Consider the following 23355-nt stretch of genomic DNA (forward strand, 5'->3'; position numbering starts at 1 on the left):
ATAGAGTTAAACTGTAGAAGTCGTTGTTATGAAAATAGACAATGAAGGGTCTGGTAAACTACCTGGAAGGCAGGAATCATGCATTCAAGTTAAAAATGAATCATTCCCTCTGGTATGCATGCTAAGTCTCTTCAGTCATTTCTGACTCTTTGTGACCCTATGGACTGTAGCCTGCCAGGGTCCTCTGTCCATGGGATTCTCTAGGCAAGAATACTGCAGTGGGTTGCCATGCCCTTCTTCAGAGGATCTTCCCAACCCAAGGATTGAACCTGTGTCTCCTATGTCTCCTGTGTTGGCAGGCGTGTTCTTTACCAACAACACTGCTTGGGAAGCCCAATAACCAGGTATGAAAACCCTAAAAAGGTATAAAAAGGGTAGTGTGTGTGTGCTAGTTGCTCGGTCGTATCTGACTGTTTGTGACCCTGTGGTCTGTAGCCCACCAGGCCTCTCTGTCCATAGGATTCTCCAGGCAAGAACACTGGAGTGGATTGCCATTTCCTTTTCCAGAAGATCTTCCTGACCCAGGGTTCAAACTCAAGTCTCCTGCGTTGCAGACAGATTCTTTTACCCTCTGAGCCATCAGGGAAGCCCTACAAAGGGTAGAGAAGGGTCAAATGCGAAGGGTCAAATGACAAGTTCCACACAGTTCATGGCAACCATCACATCACTCCTGGAAAGTTCTTTAGAAGAGAACTTCAGCTCTTCCTCATTCCAGCAGAGGAAATTAAAGTCTAGAAAGAGGACACCCTAGAAACTCCCAAAGTCGCAGAGCTTGTTTTCTGGTGACTATTATTTTTCCCTCTGCTGCCATTGCTGCTGTCATGTTTCCTGTGGCCATTTCATATGATTGGGGTAAGAAAATGTGAGAAGAAACCTGTGAATCAGTGTGTGTGGGTGTATGTATGCACATGCACATACTATTTGTTGGAACTCTGTTGATATGTTCAAGGAGGAGGAAATCGCACCCAAGAAGTAGAAGAGATTGTAATATTCTAGTACTTCTCGACTGTTTCTCATGCCGAATAAGTCAAAAGCTGTTAATATCTCACAATAACCCATATTGGTTCTGAAGGACTGAAGGTTTTCAAGAGGAAGAAAGTAGCATTTACTGAGTGTCTATTATGTGCTTTCTCTCTCTTTTTTACTATTTATTATTATTTATTTGGTGGCACCGAGTCTTTGTTGCAGCATGCAGGATCTTCAGTTGTGGCATGCAAAATCTTAGTTGCAACATGTGTGATCTAGTTCCCCAACCAGAGATCGAACCCGCGCCCCCTGCAGTGAGAGCATGGAGTCAGCTACTGGACCACCAGGGAAGGCCCTGTGTATTTTCTCTTAACATACATTATTTCATTGTAATCCCACAGACTTTTGAGAAGTGAAACTTCTCAGAGAAGTGAAGTTGCTTTCATAAGACTGTCATTACTGGCCAAGCAGACAGTCAGGTGTAGTGGATAGAGCACCCCTCCCTAGCCCACTGCTTGTGATGTGAACCCCAGGCTCCAACACCCCCAGGATGGAAACCTTTGATCTACTTAATTCAGTCTCTAAGTGTGAGTTCTCTCATCAGCAAAATAGGAAAAATCATTGCTCTCAGATCATTTGTAAAATGAGAATAAAAACTCATTGTTGTAACTCTCAAGGTTGTTTGAAAGATTCAGTGAAAAAATTCATGAAAAACACTTGGCTCCTGTTGGGCTCATAGAAAATGTTCAGGAAATGCTAGCTGTTGTTATTATTACCTTTACTCCTGGAATTTCAAGGTGCATTTGTTTCTCACCGTAGCACACGTTTTCTCTACACCTCTAATCGTAGTTTATCATCATCTTGCATGTTATGTGGTAAAATTCTGTAATGAAGATTTCCATTTTTCAAGGATCACCAGGCATTTTAGCAATAGTTTATCTTCATAATGGGTTTCTAATGAAGAAACTGTTAACATCACTCAGTTGAAAATTAGGCTGTATGATTGAACTCAGGATACCTGAATCCCACCTACCCTTTTATTAATCATGGACACCTTGACCACTTTCCTAATGCAATGCATGCAGATTAAGTCTTTTGTTTATTGATTGGCCAAATATATGCAGGACCAATGTATGCTACTTCATCCTTTGCTCTTCTGAGGGAGGCTGTTACCATGGTAACAAAAGCATCCTTTGACTCCTATTTCTACACAGAGTTATAGAAATGCTTCTTAAAAATACTTAACAACAATATTTAATGTTGAATCTAAAGTAATGTTTCTCATTGTTTGGGGAGAAAAATTGATTTTGTCTAGGCAAAGTTTGTTTGGCAGCCCGAATGTACTGTTTATAGTAATGTGTTCCACCAGATTTCTTTAAAAACCAGTTAAATGTATTTTGTCTTAACTTCTAATCTAATTTCATCATTTGGAAGTGCCTCTTGCTGCAGCGTGCCTATTTTGATTTGGAAATAGTGCACATTCCATCTTTGCTATGTCAGGGTAAAGTGGAGGGGAACAGAATGAATCATTTGATTTCCTATATCAGAGAACAGTATGTGTGAGGAGGGAGGGAGAACACGTGCGTGGGGATGTTCAGGAGTCTGTGGCTTATTCTAAAACCAAGATTTTTCAGGTGGCAGCTGGTGCCTGGTTTATGATTCCAGTGGTTCAAAACCCTTTCTTTCCCAAGAGGCATCTGTTTTAATTTTTTTTCCAGATTAAAAATAACTTTTGTTGTTCTCATTACAAGGATAATGCATGATCATTTCAGAAAATTCAGAAAATGTAGATAAACGAAAGAAAGATGCCCAGATCCCCACATTAGAGAGTTAAACCACTGCTACTCTCTGGGTATATCTTCTGGAGTTTTATGTGTTTTTATATATATATTTTTTATTTCACAAAACATGACCAAGACCAGACCTACATAGTATCCAGGAATTGAACCTGCTTTTTTTTTTTTCCCATTTAACCATGCGCTAGTGCTGCTGATATGTTGAAAGATCACTTCTAAAGCACTGTGTTTAATGACTCTAAAGATATTTGAAGATATTGGTAAATCAAATTAATACACATTTGTTGGCTATTTTGGTGGCTATCTAGATTTTTCCTTAATTTAAGCAGATTTGTAATGAATTTCCTAATGTGTTAACCTTTGTATACCCTTTCTATATACATTTAAATGAGAAAAAATAAAAGTAGATTTGTATGCCTTGAAGGGATGTGAGGGTGAGGCTAAGATGGCTCTTCAATGTATCTCTACTTTCCCTTCATGGGAGGACATCCAGATGCCCTTAAGAGTGTCTATATCGAAGAGTCATAGCAATGAACTTGACATTAGTTCATCCTCTGTGACCTTGAGCCATTCAAATGCTGAACTCTAATTGCAGTTTCCTAGGATCTTGGGAGGAATTTTAGTTTCTTTCTATTATTTATTCCACAAACATGTACATGTGTGTATGCTAAGTTGCTTCAGTCATGTCTGACTCTTCGCGACCCTGTGGACCATAGAGTACCAAACATCTCTCTCCATGGGATTCTCCAGACAAGAACATTGGAGTGAGTTGTCAAGCCCTCCTCCAGGGGATCTTCCTCATCAAGGGATAGAACCTGCATTTCTTACACCTCCTGCCTTGGTGGGTTTTTTTTAACCACTTGTGCCACCTGGGAAGCCCTCCACCAACATGTATTAAGAATAAATTGTGTCCTAGGACTCTGCTGTCCTCTGTGAATTACACCACCTACTCATACCTCATCTCTGACCCAACCATGTACACAAGCTTTTATGTTACAAGATGTTGTAAAACAGCACAGGCTTTCAGTTGTCAAGGTCTGAATCCCAAGTCTCCTACTTAATAGCTAATTAATATTTCTAATACTCAATTTTCTCATGATTTAAAGTGGTAAAAATAAACCTTATTTCAAGTGTTCCCCTACCTCCAGAATCCATTGGCTTAACTGTGGAAAGGAATAGGTGTATGTATGGCCTCCATAAGATGATTTCAATAGCGGTGCAAATACCAATGGAAAATCATGGAAAGGGGGGTGCTCAAGTGCTCTGATGGAAAATATACAGGACTCCAGGGGAACACAATATGTACATGCATAGACACCAAAGTCTTCCTGCTAGACGTGCTATCTCAATGAAAACAGAGAGAAGCAACACTATAGCTGTGGAAATATAGGGGAAGGGGGAGAGAAAAAGGAAACAAATACTCCTTAAGAAGAAGGAAAATTAATATTGATACCTCACAATGAGAGTGAGCAAGCTCTATTAAGGAAACTGAAAGAAGTTTCCTAGGACTGAAGTTAAAAGAAAGGGAAATATGTAAAAGGATATTTCCAACAGAGTCTCATTCCATCTTTCAGTCAGACTAGGCTGTTGACCTCATCACTGGTACCCTTTATTTCCTCTCTAGCCTGAGCAGCTGAAGTGACTACTTCCTCAACAACCTCCTGGACCTTTAACCTCTTGTGTGTTACCTAGCAGTGATATTAATAAACATTTTTTGGGGGGAGGGGAGGGGTCTGACTACTTTCTATTGCCTAATCCTTTTCTGACTTTTCTAGTATCTATTGCTTATTCTTTAGTATAGCTGTCAATCTCAAGGATGACTTTGGTGTAAATTTGGAGCCCAATTGTTAAATATCCAAACTCTGTGCATATAAAATGAAAGGACTAAAAAGAGAGAGAGGCATATCTGGGAAGAGTTAAGTTGAATGTCACTATGATATTCCTGTGTATAACTATGAAAAGAATATGCATGATTTAGTTTTCTTTTATGCAATGCCTATTGTACATTAATTCTGCAAGCATACAATAGCAAGTCCTTGAAAACAGCAGCTGTAAGTATATATATCAAAACCTAAATGACATAATGAAATCTTACACAGGAGGTGAGAGTTATATTGAAAGAACTAGACCCCCAAAAAGAGAGAAGAAAAAAGAAACTTGTCAGTAATAAAAACATTGTATAAAACTTTAATCAACATCAGAGTTAATCACCTCATTTGGTAACTGACAGTTCAATGAAGTTTCTATTTTAAAATCATGGGCAAAGCAGACTGCCAAGTTTTATTTGTCATCTGATATAAGTTGAGCTATAGTCCGAGATGGTAGAAAACCTTTCTAGTTGGGTTTTACCTCTTTAATCTCAAATGAAAACTGGCACTCCATCTGGATAATGTCCAACGTGACACATTTTGGGAGCCATCAACTACCTAGCCTTACAAATCAGGAACACTGATTAAATAATCAAGATTTCTGAAAAGCCTTGAGGGAGCTATACGTTTTTTGCATCGGTAATTGCCATTCTGTTTGTAGCACAAGATGTTTTTGAGCTCTAGGTAAGAACTTGTGTTTGACATACTAGCATTGAGTATCTTATTTGTGGGTTAGCAGGAGTTTGACATTATTAGAAGTGATATTATAGCAAATATGGAAATTGTGGGATTTAAAAAAATGTCTTTAATGAAATTTGTCATGAAGAAAATGAAACAAGGTTATATGTTTTTGAGGGGTAGAATAAAGGTAGCATCAAGCACCCATTTAAATAGAAGCTGTTATTGTTCTTATGGATAGTATGTAATATACCAGTATCTGCATAATTATTATTCCTCTGTGCATAAATTAAAAGTCGTCTATCCTTTATAATAAACGGAAATGTAAAGATAGAAAATTATGCCTGAGACACATGGTCAAGTACACCTTTATGGTGATCTAAAATAACCAGTGTTCAAATTAGCAAGACATTGATTTAGAATAATAACTGATTTCCTGGAATTGCATGCATGACAGAGCAGTTCTTTCATTAGAGATGTCAAAATTAGTCCAGAAAATATCAATGAACATCATTAATGTTATGTTCAGCTTTGGCCCTAGGCAAAATTGTCAATTTGGTGAAGTTATTCTTTGCCATTTCTCAACATCCCTTTGAAGGACTTTATTTATGCCAAATTCAATCATTTATTCATTCACCAATTTTTTATTGAGAGCCTACTACATGGCAGGCACAATTCTCTGTGCTCGAGATACAGCAATTAAAAAAAAAAATAGTCAAGCACTCTGTGTAGATGGAGTTTACAGTCTAGAAACCAGGGTGAAATCAGACTGAACTAAAAAAGTAAATAATGAAGAAGAAAATTCTGAATTAAAGTAAATGCAATGACAATCATAAATTAGAATGTTAGAGAGCATCTAGGGCTCCTATAAGTTGAGTGGTCAGGGAAGATCTCTCTAATGGTCTGAGACCTTTGAGCCAACCATAGGAAAATGTCAGGAACATCAGGGCAATGAGAAGGGCTCTGGCAAATGTGAACCCCCAAGGCTGTAAAGTGGAGATGGGGGCATATTTGGAGTTTGATGAACAGGGAGATCTGTGTTGCTGGAGTATAATGAACAACAAGACCACAATGTAAGATCATTTTTAGCAAGAGAACCAGAGAGAGGCTTCTGGCTCATGTAGGTTCTTGGAAGTCTTAATTGAAATTGTATTTTCAATCTGAAGTGAACTGACTGCAGAGTTTTAGTAGGTGCATCTGAAGGTTTTCTTCCTTCCCTCTTTCTTAGAACTTCTGTTCACTTGTCTTTGAGAATCTTCTACTATTATAGCTCTCCTAATAGTCTGTTTTCCTAAGATATTTTATGATCTCCACGAATAAAATGCACCTTTCAACTTCCTACTCTTTCAGATACCTACCAGGTAATTTTGTAAACTAATCTGATAAACCAGTATGAATTGGAGCATTCATAGTAAATGTGGCTTACAATGACACCTCTTTAAGACAGCATCTTTTCTTTAAAGCAATCTTTATTATCTAGACTTCAAGGAGTAAATACTTTGAAAATTATAGCTATTTACTAGGGGAAAAACATACAATTTAAACAGCTGCTTTTTTTCCTCCTATCAAAGGGAATATCCTTGATTATATAAAATCTTCGGTTTATTGAGCTGTGCATCAGTAGTTGTCATCCTCAGTTTTTGTGATCATTACAATTTATTAAACATCTCTTATGTGGTGTGTACCATATTAGGTTCTTTATATTCATATTTTCATTGGATTCTCAATACTACAAATTCTCAACTTATACTAGAAAAAAGTGAGACTCAAAAACTTATCTGCCTTGTTTGATCTTGTGAACCTGGAATGAGAACAAGGTCTGGAAATATAAAATGCATTCAACAATGGTTTGCTGAATAAGTGCATGGTTGGTTTTTTTAAAAAGCATCTAAATAAACTAGAATTCCTCCTGAAAGTTAATGGATAGAGGTGTGATTGCATTCAGCCCTTACTGACTGAAACCTACCCTCTCTGTAGCAATGCCTTCCTCACCTAGTACATGATGGTTAGATTTTTCTGATCCACAGCTCAGAGAAAAATGTATTCAAAGGCAAGAAGAAACACACAAGTGAGGCAAAGTCTTTAGTCAGTCACAAGATTCTCTTCCCTCCCTTTTTCTGGTTCTGGGGAGCAATTTACTGTATCTCCTAGGGAATCAGGCAGATTATGACTAAAGTCTGATGATTCTGTTATTTTGACAAGACCAAAACTTGCCCAAAGGTGTCTGCCAGGAACACGAACACACACATGCGCGCACACACATGCACAAATATATATATATATATATATATATATATATATATATATATATATATATATATATATATATATATATACACACACACACACATATACTGCAAATGGAAAAATGAAATGTGGAAGATAGAAGGATCTAGGCTTTTGCCTCCAGTCAGTGTCTATAACCAAGCAAGCTTGTTTTGGGGTGATGTTCAATATCTTACCAGTTACAAAGAAAATACCCCTGTGGTGTCAAAGAATGTGATAAGGGTTATCTTCAAGGAATACAATTTTGTTCTTTGATTTTAGCGAGATCTACACATCTCTGTCAGAAGCTGAACAAGTGCCAGAGTCTTTAAAACAGAAACAAACAAGTGTGTGGCTCTGATTCTTCCTTTTCAGAAATCGTACTAAACTCTTGGATAGACACTGTCCTGAAGAGATGATGCTTCTATTTGTATTATAAATCAGAGCTAAAGGATAAGTTATAAGAGGTCCCCTCCCTCAAAGAAATGTTCTTGCAAAGCATTCATTCCATGGGTTACTATGTAGGAAAAAACATTCCTTGATCACATATGTTTAGAAAATAAAATGAATTCCCTGACCTCTTGGAACTTTGCAAAGACCACTATTACAAAATCCCAGAGGTCCTTAAAAACAAATAAAGAAGCAACAGCAACAATCTATATAACTTGATTTACACAGTGTATCCCAAACTAATTTGGCCAAACAACATTATGAAAAATCCATGGAATTAGTGGTCCATGGAATATCCTTGGAAATGCCAGTCAAGGAGCTTTAAGTGGTTCATAATAGATTAAAAAGTACAGTTTTTGTGTATGGATATAGCGTTCATAACCTCTAAGGACTTGTAAGGTAATTTATAAAATTTTCAAGGGGTAATATCTTTGGGGTAACATATGCTATTCCCAGCTGGTGCAATGGTAAAGACTCCACCTGCCAATGCAGGAGACATGAGTTTACTACCTGGGTCAGGAAGATCTCCTGGAGTAGGAAATGGCAACCTGCTCCACTATTCTTACCTGGAAAATTCCATGGACAAAGGAGCCTGGTGGGCTACAGTCCATGGGGTTGCAAAGAGTTGGACATGACTGAGAGACCACACACACACATGCTATTCATACATGGCATTATTCCTTCTGATTCTGCAGGTGGGAACATAGTGCTGTTGGGTCAAGTCCTAAGACTGCCATTTACAACTTAACATGACTTTGTGTGACTCACTTAAAGTCTTTGAACCTGACCTGTAAATAGTACTTGGCTCAGAGGAAATTATGGAGATAATGTAAACAAAGCTCTAAGGATTATGCTGGGCAAATAGTAAGTGTTCAATAAGAAACAACTATTTTATTTATTTATTTTTTCTGATGCTTCTTATGGGTTTGTACAGAAAAATTCGCATTCTTTTCTAGAGCCGTCTCTTTGTCAGGGCATGCATTTGTAAGAGGGCTAAGTAGGTATTAACTATTTCATATATAGACCTCATTAGTGGAATTCACAAACCAAAACCAGAGTTTTGTGGATTTGCAATGCAGAATTATTTCTTGCAGTGTTACCCACTTCTTTAGCTATCATATTCACTTAAGTGGCACTTTAAAAAGCTATTGCACAAAAATCACTAGTATTAAAACTAGTCTTAACATTAAAAATCAGTTTCTTATAAAAATCTGAGACTATCTTTTAGGCTGTTACTGAGCTTGGAATGTCCCCTGAAAAACGAAATGAGTATCATAAAATAATGCCAAAGAAACCAAAAGAAACTTGCAATATGGATGGATTAATGTTTGCTCTAAGTTCCAGGCCAGTAATTGCCAATCATTTGCATTTGCCAGATTTGCAAGTCAGGTAGAACTTGCTGGTAAAACTACAATCAAGTGCTTTAAGTTATCCACACAAAAATTTTGCTGCTCACACATCTATAACTTATGTTCATAAAGGAAAAAACTCCACTGCAGGTTTGTAAAAAGATTCTGCTGTGTACACACTTGAGTTAGTAGTGACTTATATAAGATTCTATACTGTATTGTTGGGTTTATTATTTATTTCAAAGGCAGAACATGACAATAGTTCTCTTCATAATTTACAATGACTGTGTATTTTAAATCTTGTTATTCCTTTGCTCCAATCTAGTGGTGTCCATCTTATTCAGAACGAAAGTAAATGGCTTTGAAATAAGCTGTAAGGTCCTCAGACCTCATCTGACCTCACTGCTCCCCTCGGCTTGCTCACTCGGCCCCAGTCACAGTGTCCTTGTTGCTCCTCCAGGCATAGCTCCTGACCTTGGGCCTTCGTATTTTCTGTTCCTTCTGCTTCATGTTTTTCTTCTCCAGATATTCACCAATCTGTTTCTGCTCAAATTCAGGCCTCTGCTCAAATGTCACTTCCCTCAGAATCTCCTCATATCCCTCTCCCTGCATTATATTCCTCAATAACACTTAATTCTATCTGACAAAATAATGCCTGCCCATGGGAGCCACTTTATAAACTTTCTGAAGCTGTATTAAAAAACTGAAAGCTTGAAATCGACCAAGGTGACTGTATTTACACCATGGATATTAGCAAATGCTACTACTCAGAGTTTTTATTTTCAGGTTTGCCAAAATACCAGAAAACATATGTTTACTTGTTTATGTGGTTACTGTTGTCCACCACCAGGGTATAAACTTGAGAGAAAGGAGCTTATTTTGTTCACCACTGTCTATATAGTTTTCTGGACAAGGTCTGATACAAAGTCAGTGACTAGGAAGTACCAATTGAATGAGGGATTGATGAGACCACACATTAGGATGTTGTGGCCTTTACTGTTTGTGAAAAGTGATATTGGTACTTTTATCGATCACTAAAACATTCAGTATTTTTGAAAGACCATGTACCAGGTACTCACATTGTTATAGGGCTTGGAGACGTTTTAGTGGGAACCTGAGTGGAGTTGGACTTCCCATTGGCTCAGATGGTAAAGAATCTATCTGCAGTGCAAGAGAGGTGCGTTTGATCCTGCATCGAGAAGATCCCCTGGAGTAGGAAATAGCAACCCACTCCAGTATTCTTGCCTAGAGAATCCTGTGGACAGAGAAGCCTGGCAAGCTGCAGTTCATAGTGTTTCAAAGAGTCAGACAAGACTGAGCAACTGACACTTTGACTGTCACTTCTAGTGGAGAATAGAGAAATAGTTCTTGCCTTCATGAAACTTTCATTGTGGAAAGGGAGAAAGTAACAGTGAACTAATACAACGTGCCCCCCACCTAAAAAAGAAGCAACAAGCAGTAAAAACACTAAGTTCACATGTTGGTATCTCTTAAAAAAAAAAAAAATTAGATATTGGTAACTGTTAGTAAAAACAAACAACAAAACAGCGTCCAGAAGCAGGTCATAGGTCGAAAGGGACTAGAGAAAGGTTGATCTTTTACACAGAGACGTCAGATGAAGTGTTTCTCTTTTTTGTCTGAAAAGTGTTGCAATTACTTTTTAAAAAAATGTATTTTGTATTGGCATATAGCCAATTAATAACGTTGTGATAGTTGACCCTGCAATTGCACTCCTTGTCATACATCCAAAAAAAAAACTGTGAACTGAAAGTATACATGCACCCCAATATTCATTGCAGTACTGTTTACAATAACCCAGACATGGAAGCAACAGAAGAATTGATAAAGAAGGTATGGTACATATATACAATGAAATATTATTCAGCCATTAAAAATAATGAAATTACGCCATTTACAACAAACATGAATGAACCTAGAGTTTGCCATACTGAGTGAAGTAAGCATCACCTTTCTGAAAGGTGATGTCTAAACAAGGATGTGAGTGATGTGAAGGCAGTCAAACTCAGATCTAAAGAAAAAGCATTCTATGCAGATGGCACATCAGAGTGCGAGGGACCTGCACTGAGGAAGAAGCATGTGAGCTCCAAGAATAGAATAAGAACCGCTGTACTGGGTTAGGGAGAGAACGGTGATGGATGAGGTCAGAAAGGGAGATGGGGCAGATTACTCAGGACTTACAGGCCATACGAAATTTAAAAGTGATGTGACTTGATTGAAAGTTTACAAAGATCATCCTGTCAATGGAGGATGTTGTGAGACTAGTTAAAGGATGCTGCAGTGGTTCAGCACATATGCAATAGAAATATGCAATATATAGGTGAATAGAATAGACCTCATTGGGTTCTGATCATTTTAGAGATGAATTTAACCAAAATTTCCACAGCATGAAATCTTTGGCTTTTCCATGTTGTTCAAAAGAGATAAAAAGATGGAATATTTTGCAGCTTTAATTTAAAGGTAACATATAACCCCAATACCCACATGAAACAAGTTTGAGGAAAAAAAAAAAAAAAACTGTTCTAACTAAATTAAAATTCTATATATAAAAATCCTAGATAGAATTTTAGCATGCTGAATAAAGAAATATATAAGAAATATTTTGTGACCAAATAGCGTTTCCCTCAAGAATTCACAGATAATTTAGCATTATAAAAATTATTAATGTAATTAAATATGTTAAAATAGGTAAAAGGAAAAAGAATTAGATGGTCATCTCAAAGGATACAAAATAAAATAATTTGATAAAATTATTCACCCATTTCCAATTAAAAAATAGAATCCATGGAATCTAAGATATTCTTGATATGAAGGTAACTACCAAAAACTTATAGCCAGCATCTTAATAGTAAAAAGTAAAAATACTCATGTTGAAGTCAATATCAGTGATGTCCTCCTTTCTCCTTTCTGTTCCATATTTTATAATGACCCTAATTAGTTCAAAAATTTTTAAATATATATGGGGAACAGAAATAAATAACCAGTACATTTATTATTCTCAAGAGAATCTAAAGAGAAATTTTTAGAACCCAGAAGAGCTATATACAAAAATATAATAATATAATTAATCTCTATACTTCAGGAATAAACAGAAATGGAATTTTAGAGAAGATACCTTTTAAATCTGTGAGGTAACTAGAAATAAATGTAGCAAAAGTTGTCTTAAATTTTATGAAAAAAATATAAAACCCCCCAAATTCAGATGATAAAATTATTTATAAATCTAATCATATTAAGATGTAGAAGTTCTGTATCACAGGGTACATCATGAACACAATGAAGTGGGGAGACTCACCCTGAGACAATTTTGCCACCCGTGTAATTCTGAAAGGATTGTAATCCTGAAAGAATTGTAATCCTCATACACATTATACTTAGTCAAACAATCACAGAGCCAAGTCCTCAGTTGTCTTCTCCTTCTAGTTTATTCCCTTGCTGATTTTATCCATTGTTTGTGCCACCTGTGCCTTTGATGACTAATTGCCATCTCAAAGTATAATACACTCCCAGGCTCCCCCATTTCACTTAAGGCACCTGCATATTTGCAGTGTCTCAAATCAAACTCTAGCCTGGACCAATTCTTGACTCCTCTTTCCTTTAACGCTTCGTGTCCAATCCATCTCAATTTTCAAAATTTGTTCACAATCTGGCCACCGTTCATGATGTACATTGCTGCCATCCTGGCTCAAGCCATCATCATCATCACTTGCCAATATTATGGTGACAGCCTTCTGTTTGGTCTCCCTGATTTGATCATATTCTTACACAGCAGCCACATGATCTTCTAAATTCTGAGGGCAGGATCATAGTTCAGAACCTTACAGTGATTCTCTCATCTCCACTCCAACTTCTTCTGCCCTCATTCATTCTGGTCCAGTCACACACTAGTATCCTGACTGTCTGTAAGACATGACTACCATGCACCTACCTTAAGGACTTTGTTATAGTTTGTTCTTCTGTCTGAACTGCTTTATTCTGATATAAACCGTTTTGCTAACTTCCTGGCAATTTCAAGTCTGATCAAATCTCCCCTCAACGAGGACTTCTCTGACCACAGTATTACATACTGCAACTTGCACAATTACCATTACTGTGCTCTATTTTTCTTTCTATTTTACATATCACCTTGCAACACAATATATATTTTGCTTATTTTTCACATTCTTTATTTTCATCCCTTCAAAAATGGCAACTCCAAATGGGCAACTATTTTTGCTTTGTTCATTGATTTTTCTCTAACATGTAATAGCGTGCCTAGAAAATGTGGATGTTCAATCAGTGCTTGTTGAATAAATGAATTAATGAAAATCAACAACAAAAAAAAGCTAGAAAGTAGGCAGGTGCTTTAAAGAGACAGTTAGCTGAGCTGAAGATAATCAGTCAACACAGGAAAAGCTGCTCTATAGGTAATAAATGACAAAGTGAAAAACTAAATGAAGATAGCATTGTCTTTTCATCTGGCTGGCAAAACAAATTAAGTGTGATGGCATGAAGCATTGGTGAGGATTTATGGAAACAAACAAACAAACCATACAGAGTCTGGTTTGAATGTAAATTTGAACAATCATCTTGGAATTCACTTTAGTAATGATGAATAAAATTATCCAAACTCTTTGAACCAGCACCTTCTCTTCTAGATACTTTCCCCCAATACTCTCCCACATGGACAAGGAGCTGTTGGTAGCACTTTTCTAGTAGTAACAAAGGGAAAGCAAATGAATCCTTCAGTAGGATAAACCAGTACTACATAAAGCAATACTACAAGCAAATTAAAGAATATATACACTATGTACTCTGTTTGAATTTTTTAAAGACACAAAATACACTCTTGTATATACACTCTTGTGTATACACTCTTGTATTTTGTGTCTTATATTTTGTATGTGTGTGTATTTACACACACATACAAAACTTTTGTATTTTAAATAATACAAAATTTTTAAAATGCATGAGAATGGCAATGTTGACTTTAGGAGAGTGACAACCTCTAGGGAGGGAGTAAGGGAAAGTTTGGACAATAGGGCTTTAGTGTTATAATTTATTAGTTTCTGTTAAAGTATTTTAAGTAAGTATGATAACTAGTATTATTTACTAAATCTCACTTGAGATTAGCAGTTTTATATTATTTTCTGTGTCTTAATTCTAAATTTAAAAATTTTAAATACTAAACTAATATTTTGGCAAGTAAGAATAAAAAAGGTGATTAAAAGAGAGATTAGACGATAACAAGCAGAACAGTGAGAAAAATATAAAATTCTACTTGGAGAGGGGAGCTCTAAGTATATTTGTAAGCAAGAGAGAAGGAGTTTTGAAGAAAGGGGAAATAGGCAATACAAAAGGTAAAAGAGTAAAATCATGATGACACAGGTAGAATGTCAAAACAAAGGCACACAGATAGTTGTTAGTTTTGACAGAAGTCATATTTCTTCTACAAGGAGGAAGTAAATATTGGTTGAAGGTACAGAGTAATATTGAGATATAGAAGAGAAAGATAAAGAGAAATTAAGCAAACAATATTCTCAGTAAAGCTGAAGACAATGGGATATCAAGACTAATTCTAGTCGGTAAAATAATCAGGGGTTTTGGTAATTTGAGAAGACAGGAGAAGATCTGAAACCTCTGCAAGTATATGATAAGCAACTGACAAACACATAGTATCAGTAGTTACCGAGCAGCTTTATAAGCATAACTGTGTTAGGAACTAGTGTCAATAACTTCATCCAGCAGCGTCCGGTAGCTAAGGAATATAAAAAATGAATTGGGAGAGAGGAGACCGACTCAAGAGTGAAAAGTCAACAGAGTTGTTAAGTTAGAAAAGAAAAGAGGAGGGAGACATGAATCTATGAGAATATCAATGAAATAGCTAAATCTGATATCAAGGCTGGGAAAAGAGAGAAATGAGATCCTCCAAAATCTCATGGAAAGGGAAAACAGAAGGAAGTTGGAGATATGAAGATTATCAAGAAGAAAAAGTAGCATTTTCAGCAAGATTGTAATGATAGAAGAAATAAAACGAAGGTGATGCTATGCTGGAATTTTGGAGATTATCATCTTAGACATTTCTTATTGATGCGTTCAGGAGTAAATCAAGTGTTGAAAATGGGCAAAATGAGTGAAAATGATCATTAAAATGTGGAAGAATAATTTGAAATCCAAGTATTGTATGATATCACAAATGTTATTGTTGAAATAGCTAAGGACGATGGAAGTGATGAAGTGAAAAGAACAGAATAGTTATTGAATTATTAAAAATAGGATATTACTATTAATTTAGGAGCAAGAATAAATAGTGAATTCTGCTTTTATTTACATATTTATAATTTTAGTCAATATAATGTTATTTGAAATTTAACTATATTAATAGCATGTAGATGTAACCCATCTATTTTAATTTTACTATACTATTCATTTGTAAAAATACGCTAATTTATTGTTTACTCTCTACCTGATGGAAATTTAGGTTATTGAGTTTTTGGTGGGTCCTGACATAATAGTGCAAAAGCAAATTTTATTTTAAATGTGTTCATTATGCAACCATGAGGGAATATCTTTAGGGCATTTTTGTAGAAGAGAAATTCCTGGGTCATAGGCATATATATCTTCAATTGAAATATGCAAGTTGCAGGAAGATATATACAGTCAATACTATTTTTGTAAATTTTTAAAGCACAAAGACTTTATGTACATGCATATCAACTAGAAATATATAACTTGCTTAGGAAATACCATGACACATACTCTAAAAAAGGAGAGTTAGTTGTTTATTACTTTTTAAAATTTATGTTTAAAATATTTCATAATAGAAACATAAAAATAATGCTTTCAAAATGATGTAGTTCATTGTATAAAGTTTAGAAAGTGCAGTGAAGCAAGTAGATGAAAATAAAATAACCTTTCATCCCATTACTCTGAAATAAGAGCTATTAATAATTTGGTGTTATGTTTTTATTATACATACACAAATGTAAATATAAATAGCATACTTTATATCATGTTTTAAAAGTTGCTTCTATTTGAATTAATAATACATCATAAATACATTGTTTAACTCCAAGATTTGGCTCCAATATGTTAAGATGTTGGAAGTTATCACTCCTATACTTAAAAACTGAATAAACTGAAAGCCATTATTATTATTTTTAATCCATCAGTGAACTGAAGTTGCAAGGCAAATTGCCACTGAAAAATCTAGAGAGAAAGGAGAATTCAGAGGGGCATAGCCAAGAGCTGCTTACTGGAGCAGGAGCTGCTGGAGCCATGTACTGGTAGGAGCACTTAAATGATAATTGTAATAATATGTTGGAGCTTGTTTGTGGGTCTGCTTCAGAGGGAGAAACTCTTGGTGGACCATGGTCTCAGAGGTTCACCGCGCATTAGAGGGCTTTTACCTCCAAAGACCCCACCAGGTTTTCATGGCAAAAAGCCAGGAAAGATCCCCTGGCAAGGGGAAAGGTAAGCATTGTGAATGTGCAAGCATTATTAGGGTAATGCCTAATACATTCTTCATAATTAATGTCTGGTCTCCATAAAATACTTTAGCAAAATTTTATCTAAATTGAAGAAACATCACCTGAAGGTGTGAGAATAAGGATCCAAGAGATACTTTGTGATGCTTAGAGACCAGGGACACATGACCACTGAATGATTGAGACGTATGATTATGAAATGCTTCCTTATATCCTATATTTTATCACCACATGAACACATTTCCAGTGTAGTAAAGCTAAAAGAACCACAAGACACAGACTTGATCTGAGGAGGAGTTCTTAAGAAAGTCCAAAGAATCATGGGTATCAAAATCCAGACTTCTGGAGAATTTTGAAGGCTTTGACACCTGCGGCTATAAGAGGTAAAGCACAGAACCAGTTCCAAACCATATTAATGTAAAATCTTAAACTAAAGTTCTTTTTATCTTGATTCTTATTACTTGCATGTTAAAAAGTGAGTAAAAACATCGTCCTCAGTGACAAAGAAAAGATGAGAACCAGATCTAGATATGACAAAGATTTTGACATTATCAGTCAGAGAGGTTTAAAATAGCTGTGGTCCTTAACATTGGATATGAGCAGAGTCTGTAAGATTAAAGTGAAAACAAACTATACATAAGAAGTGTTCTCTAGTTGATGAAGTTGATTCTCACAGACTTATGAGTTAACAATTCTGAAATTACTATCCATAATTAAGTAAATGAATGGCAAATGGCAAATGGTGGGAGCCAGGTTTCTCACTCTTGAGGTGAGAATTAATGGGGAAGTAAAGGGGAAAGTCTTGAAGAATCCAGGTGGGAATAGATTAGAGCTGGAGACACCAATATGAGCTCATGTTTAGCTTAATGTAGTTACAGATAGCTAAATATGGAAATATATATATGTATTCTCTAGTTAGTATACTCACATCTATTTAATTGCTCTGTTAAGCTTAGAACCAATGACATCTCAATAGCTATGAGCACACCTAGTACCCAGATTTTTGTTTCTAATACCATTCTTCAGTGGTATTAGGGCTTCTTGGTGAATGACTGGTTCTAGAACTGGGGCAGAAAATGTACAAGATGAGCCTCTCATTGTGCAAGAGAGTAAGACAACGCTAAGAACAAAACAAAACACAATGATGGGGTATATTTAAAGGCACATAGTAGTCAACCTAAAGAATACTCAATGGTCAAAGCTGAAACTATTTAAGCATAGCATAAAACATAAATTAGGATATGACCTAAAGTATAAATATCTGCATATTGTAAGTTTATACTGATATAAATATATTATTCAATAAATAAATGAATGGGGGAGAGGAAATAAATTTAAACAGAATAATTCTAAACAGTTTTTGTAGATAGTTCACTCTCAACGAGTTAGGAATGTAACTCCCTACTCCTGAAGTGTGAGCTCTGCATAGTGACTTCCTTCCACAAAGAATACAGTCTGAAAAGAGGGAAAAAAGTAATTTAATAGTAAAGAAATCTTATAAACTCTGCTTCAGTCAGGTGATTAAAGTGTCAAAGTATCAAAGATGATAAGCCATCTTTGCTGTGACATGATAAAAATGGCACGTTACTCTGTGTCTCCTCCACTAAAGTCGCAACAGCCGTCTGTTCATTGGAGAAGTTGGGGAAAGTCTTCCTGAGAATATAGCATTTGAGCCAAGCACTGAATGTTGAATGCTATCCCCACAAATTAAATTCCTTTTACAATGGGGGCACTGAATCTTTTCCCCCATTTTGCATGGATGAGATCTGCTTATAACAGTGATACAATTACAGTTCCTTTGTGTGCTTCATGAAAGGAGTTGGAAGTCCGGGCATGGTAGTACATGAGGCTTCAGGAAACACTTTGAAAAATACAAGGCCAGTCACCAGCAGTGTTCATGAATCCACTTGAGATGGCTTCATTGAGCTGGTGAATCCTTCAGTGCCCAGTTAGATAAGAAGCCGTTTCACATGACCCTTTTTTTGGTACCATAACAATGCCTGCTGAATCCTCGGTGGGGCACATGGCTTGATATTTCACTTATTACTTGGTTTTTGGTTTCAAAATGTGTCAAAAAGAACAAATTGTAAGAAAGTTTCCTCATGCCTGAGAGCAAAGGTGTCTTCTTGAGCTTGGTGGAAGGAAAGAAGGAAGAGAGAGGAAAAATAAAGGAAAAAATGAAGGGATATAAAGAGGAAGAGAGGGAGGGAAGGAGGGAGGGAGAAAGGAAGAGCAGAATGAAGGAAGGAAAGAAGGGAGGAAGAAAGGAAAGGGGAAAGGGAGGAGGGAGAAGGGGAAAAATAATAAGGCAAAACAAATAATTCCACCTTATTTGAACAAGTTTTATTATTTAGGTGTATGATAAGGTTAATTGATAAGGAGATACTACCATTGAAAAGTTCATTCTGCTCATAGTTCTAAGGTTGAGCATGTCGGTCACACTTGGGGGTGGTACCTGCTACACAGGAGATCTCTGGGGTCTGTCACAGGGCAGAGGAAGAGAGGGACTGCATGCAAGCACCTTTACTTTGGTTTCCAAGGGAAGAAATGGCAAATCAGGGTAAAAGGAGTAGCACTGCCTAGTTTGAATGATTTCAGGGGGCTCTGGGGCACAGGGCTTGTACCTCATTTAATGTCCAGCCTTGGGGAGGGGCTATAGTGACCAGGGGTGTGAGAGCCTAACATGGGAGATATTTGGGGTGTGGATTTAGCTGCTAAAAAAGAGGAATTAACTGGTTTCTAGCCAGGGCTTCAAAACTAGAACAAGATAGGATTTAAAAACAGGATTATACATCTAAATGCTACCAGATCCAAAGAAGCAATTTATATGCTGTATACTTTCTTAGGTGGTGAGGGGGTGTATTCTCAATTTTAGCCACTAATTTTCAGATGATTGAACAAACACAAAACCCAAACTAAAAATAGTTAAGTTCATAGAGAATTTGTTTTATCACTTTGCATATTAAAAGCAATGAAAGTCAGTTACAACATACCAATTAAACCATCTTTATTTTAAACAGATATGAGGCAGGAGTTAATCTGAGGAAAAGGTAGTAAAACCACACTTGATTAATTATACTAATGTTTATTTTAACACTATTCACAAATTTGAGGCAGTCTATGCAGTTGTATTTACCAGTAACATTTTACTTGAAAAATCATTAAATTCTGGCCTGCTATTAGTAATGTCAAAGGTTTCATGTAAAGATTAGGGAGAGAAAGAGAATGAATTTGTGTACCCAGAAGGCTAATCTGCAGGTGATGTAGAAAATGTCACTAGAAAGCCCAATGATGTAAGCTAGCATCAAGCTCGTTAATTCTTGGATTTACTAATAAACATGGTGCTTTAATGAATTTGGAAAATTAAGAACACAAGCGCAGGTAGTTAAATTCTGTAGTTAAGTATATGACTCTCCATCTGTCCAAATGACTTGTATTGACATAATTTCTAATATGAATAAAACATCACTAAGATCAATATGTAGTGCTTGTTCCAACCAAAATGTGACAATAATCCATCCATGGTAACATTTATTTGATCAAAGACTTTATGGTTTTTCAATCTATTTAACAAAAAAGCAATAACGTTTTCCCAAAAATTAAATTAGGGTTTTAAATGTAAGGCAGTATTCTTTCTAAAAGTATTCTGGTAGGAATCATTCATTCCAACAGGGACCTCTTGAATGATATCTAGCACTTATAAGGCATTCTCATCTTCCAAGTGTTTCATTAACACTGATTAATTTTCACTATATTGCAACAAGATAGTAAATACAGGTTAAGGAGAAAGCTAGTTTTTCCAGTTTAGATAAGTCAGTGTCAAAATTTAAATTATGCTTAGGAATTTGGCTTCAGGACTTGTTCTAATCATTAAGTAAACGATACCTACCTCAGTATCATCAAGTGCTATGAAATCATGCCTTTCAAGAAAAGGAAAAAGAAAATTACAAAGTAGAGAGCTAAAGTTGGAAGGATGATTTCAATTTTTCAAGAATTCCTCTGTGCTTTCCTCTAGAAAAAAAAGGAAACAAAGCAAACAAGAGTAGTATTTTCCCTGTCTCCCTTTTTATAAAATAGCTTTATAGTCCTGGTAAGTTCAAACTGTAGTCTCTACAATATGAAGTCTGGTAGTTTTCAAATTATCTCTAAAATAACAAAGTATTTTTCATAAAAGTGTTAGTGAGAAAATACTGAAAAGAATCAGATGTGCAAACTAATTGTTACAGCTCTAGGATGTCTGCATAACAGTGTGAGAGAAAGAATTATTTTCAAATACATTTACACTCAAAGTATCTATATACTGGAGACTAAGAGAAACTTACTACAAGTTTGAATAATGCATACCTTCTTTTGTTGCAAGATTGCATTCTTTAAATAAATAATAAATATCTCACAAGCTAGCCATAAAAGAAAGCCACATGAGGATTTCAGGCTATGGTTAACCAAAACAAAGGCATTCCCTTTGTAGGAGTGTTTGGGATTCGGATATAATTTTACATAGACTAAATGGATGTCCCTTTTCCCGAGCCATAGTTGTAAATGAGAACAGTGTTAAAACCAGGGAAGTTCCTAGACTATGCTAGAAATCGTTGACCTTTGGTTCCTTTTCAGGGATTGGTAAACTATGTCCCATAGCTCAAATTCAGTTACCATTCTGTTTTTGTTAATAAAGTTTTATTGTAGCATTGCAATGCCCATTTGTTTACACATTGCCTATAGTCACTTTTCTGCTTCAATACTGGACTTGAGTAGTTTCAACAGAGTCCACATGGTCAGAAAAAGTTAATTTACTTTCTAACCTTTTATGGAAAATACTTGTTAATTACTTGCTTTACTAAAGGTGACAAGTTGAATCCATGAGAAATGTCAGACTATACTCATTGAAGCAAGAAGGAGGCTACTAAAGATGAAAAAGAAATCATTTCAAGTATATATTTATATAGAGAGAATCTAATTTCTGAAACACACATGGTCCAAAACTCATTTATAAGTCACTTCTCACTCACTCCTGTTCACTAACTCATAATACGACTTTCTAAGTTATAATATAGTTCATATTGTGTTGATAGACCTAACTATGGATATTTAAAATATTAGTTTGCTGATATTTTAAGAACTCCTGTGGGTCCCAAAGTCACCTGGAGAAGATCAAAACAAACCCTGTTCATTGTGCTTTATTTTTATGAAGCCAACCAATTTCTTTGGGACTGAGCAGTGTAACATGTCTAGTGTGTTTCAAAGGAGGTCTGAAGAGGTCACAAAAATGACTTTTCACAAATAAAGAGGAAGGGAAATTATCCCTTTTCTTCTGGGAGTAGGTAGTGTATATTTTGTGTGATGTTCATATAAAGTAGACTCCTCTTATATTTCTACATTCTCAGATTTCCTGGAGCCATGATGAAATCTTCAAGGTGTCTAACTTTTAGTGGTTACGATGGTAATAAAAATATATAAGCTTTACTATGGTCTCTTCCTTGTTCTAAACTTTGATATGTGTTAATCGATCTTCATAACAACCCCAAGAAGTAGAATTATTATCATCCTTACTTTACAGAAAAGTAAATAAGTTCTAATAGGTTACATAGCTAATAAGGAATAGAGAGGAAAACAGGTCCCATTCAAAGCCTTAACGTTGAACTAGTTTCTCTCAGCCTCATGAATCTCTTTGGAAGCTCTCTTCTGTAGATTTCAACCCAGACTAGCTATGCTATGCTATGCTAAGTCGCTCAGTCGTGTCCGACTCTGTGTGACCACATAGACGGCAGTTCACCAGGCTCCGCCGTCCATGGGATTCTCCAGGCAAGAACACTGGAGTGGGTTGCCATTTCTTTCTCCAGTGCATGAAAGGGAAAAGTGAAAGTGAAGTCGCTCAGTCGTGTCCAACTCTTAGCGACCCCATGGACTGTAGCCTACCAGGCTCCTCTGTCCATGGGATTTTCCAGGCAAGAGTACTGGAGTGGGGTGCCATTGCCTTCTCCGTCAGACTAGCTATGTATGCTTAAATTAGCTTTCAGTTAATTATCTATTGTTGCCACTGGATAGTAAAACTCATGGTTTCTGAATTTTACCCTACTTCATTCCAACCCTGCCTCAATTTTATTTTCCATTAAGTTTTGTGAGGTTTTCAACCAGAGGCTAGTAAATAGTGTTTGTTTTTAGTAGTATTTGAGAAGATTGGATTGAGTGACTAGAAGGATGGGGAAAAAAAATGTTTAAAGCCTGTTAGAATTACATGTTTCAGAGAATGAATATGTAGTGTTTTGGGTTGTTTTTTTTTTTTTTTTTTTTTTTGCCATTTACTTCAAAGATAGTTACATTTTAATTGTGGGCAGAAGTAATGAATTACTTGCTCTACTAATACAGTAAAAAAGAGCAAAAACACTCAATAGGGTGCATGGTAGGTTCATTAGCTTTCAGCATGTACTTGTAAACTTGAAATCAGACAGTGGGAGGAATACATATATATTTGAAGTTTTATATAAATATATAAAATATATAA

General features: G+C 36.0%; 1 protein-coding gene across 1 annotated transcript in view; it reads left to right on the forward strand.

Moving 5' to 3' along the window:
• The window catches only part of TENM2 (teneurin transmembrane protein 2), a 1754865-nt gene that overhangs the window by 328186 nt on the left and 1403324 nt on the right, over nt 1–23355 (forward strand). The window contains exon 4 of the mRNA XM_081504400.1: nt 16542–16655. The gene's annotated coding sequence lies outside the window, so the exon portion shown is untranslated. The remainder of the gene's footprint in view (nt 1–16541; nt 16656–23355) is intronic.

Source organism: Giraffa tippelskirchi, chromosome 6, assembly GCF_054371585.1.
Source record: "Giraffa tippelskirchi isolate mGirTip1 chromosome 6, T2T-mGirTip1v1.2.pri, whole genome shotgun sequence".
NCBI lineage: Eukaryota > Metazoa > Chordata > Mammalia > Artiodactyla > Giraffidae > Giraffa > Giraffa tippelskirchi.